This window comes from Branchiostoma floridae, chromosome 15 (assembly GCF_000003815.2).
Source record: "Branchiostoma floridae strain S238N-H82 chromosome 15, Bfl_VNyyK, whole genome shotgun sequence".
In the NCBI taxonomy this organism is placed as follows: Eukaryota; Metazoa; Chordata; class Leptocardii; order Amphioxiformes; family Branchiostomatidae; genus Branchiostoma; species Branchiostoma floridae.
This window is the reverse complement of record NC_049993.1, coordinates 20413303-20415134: the sequence shown is the minus strand read 5'-3', so window position 1 is coordinate 20415134 and position 1832 is coordinate 20413303. Positions and strand designations below refer to the sequence as shown.

Below are 1832 nucleotides of genomic sequence, written 5' to 3'. Positions count from 1 at the left end.
CTGTACCACCTAATGAATACGTCGTTGGTTACGAATGTTCTACGACAATGTTGCTCTGTGTCTTGTACTTCAAAGAAAACGTACGTGTACCAAGAATCATAACGATACAATAGCGTGTTGAAAAAACGAACGAATGATACTCGTAATTAGTTCAAACTCCTTGCAGTTATACGTATATAAGTGCCAACTTTTAATCTTGTGCTGTCCGTCCTAAAACTATCCACGACGTACTATTCTCTACATTGCACACCGTAATCTTCACAATTGTTGGCCTCGACTTCAGTGCTTCTGTAGATATTTTCTCAATCGCGTTAAAAACTGCTTGCCGTTCTCATTATCTACACGGGGTCCATCAACAATCTGCAATGCCACAAATCTCACCAAAGTATCGGACAGTCTCGGTATGTACCATCACGAAGTTAACCAAAACCTGTCGTAGTCAGCCAGCCAAACTGTACTATTCTCATTTCCTACATGTGGCTGCCCTGTCGCACGACCAACTATATCAGCCTAGAGTTGTCCCTCGACTTGTCAAGTAACAAACCGAACGAAAACCAAGTCCTGTTATCAGCCTGAAGCTGTCCAATAACTAATAGTACGGCTCCATAGCACACAAAAATTGTCCTTCAGTCTTACACTCCACCTGTGGTTGTCCCACAACTTGTCGCATAACAAACAAAATAAAAAAAAAAACTGTCCGCCAGCCATGTTACCTACCTAGGCTTGTCTAAACAACCTGTCGTGCGACCAACCACTAACACCTGGGTAACAAATTTGTAACAACGTATCGTGCGATAACAGAAAACTGTCTAACAGTCTCTTTACTTCTCTAGTTCAAAAACTTTCCAACAGTCTTGCAGCTTACCTGGGGTTACTCAACAATCTGTCGTACAACAACACACAAAACTATCTAACAGCCTTTTTAATTCTCTGAGGTTGTCTAACAACCTGTCACACGACAACAACAAACAAAAATGTCCAACAGTTTTGCTGCTTACCTGGGGTTGCTAAACAATCTATCGTACGACAACCCACAAAACTGTCTAACAGCCTTTTTACTTCTCTGGGGTTGTCTAACAACCTGTCGCACGACAACAACAAACAAAAAATGCCCAACAGTCTTGTTGGCTTCCTGGAGTTGCTAAACAATCTGTCGTACTACAGAACAGCGTCACAAAACTGTCGAGCAGCCTTTTTACTTCTCTGGGGTTGTCTAACCAACCTGTCGCACGACAACAACAAACAAAACTGTCCAACAGTCTTGTTACCTACCCGAGGTTGTCCAACAACCTGTCATACGACAACAGCAAACAAAAAACTGTCGTGCACTGTTGTTACTCTACCTGGCGTTGTCTCACTGCCTGTCGCACGACAACAAACCAAACTGTCCAACAGTCCTGTTACCTGCCTGGTGCTGTCCCACAGCCTGTCGCACGACAACACGCCAAACTGTCCAACAGTCTTGTTACTTGCCTGGTGTTGTCCCACAGCCTGTCGTACATCAACCAACCAAACTGTCCAACATTAACAGTCTTGTTACCTGGCTGGTGCTGTCCCACAGCCTGTCGTACATCAACCAACCAAACTGTCCAACAGTCTTGTTACCTGGTTGGTGCTGTCCCACAACCCGCCGTACATCAACAAACCAAACTGTTCAACAGCCTTGTTACCTGCCTAGTGCTGTCCCACAGCCTATCGTACATCAACGAACCAAACTGTCCAACAGTCCTGTTACTTGCCTGGTGCTGTCCCACAGCTTGTCGTACATCAACGAACCAAACTGCCCAACAGTCCTGTTACTTGGTTTTCTATCTGAGCAACCTATCGTACAT

The 1832-nt window shown here is 44.5% G+C and overlaps 1 protein-coding gene across 1 annotated transcript in view; it reads right to left on the bottom strand.

The window, feature by feature from the left end:
• The window catches only part of LOC118431856 (protein wntless homolog), a gene marked incomplete in the record, with an annotated part of 26971 nt that overhangs the window by 3931 nt on the left and 21208 nt on the right, over positions 1 to 1832 (bottom strand).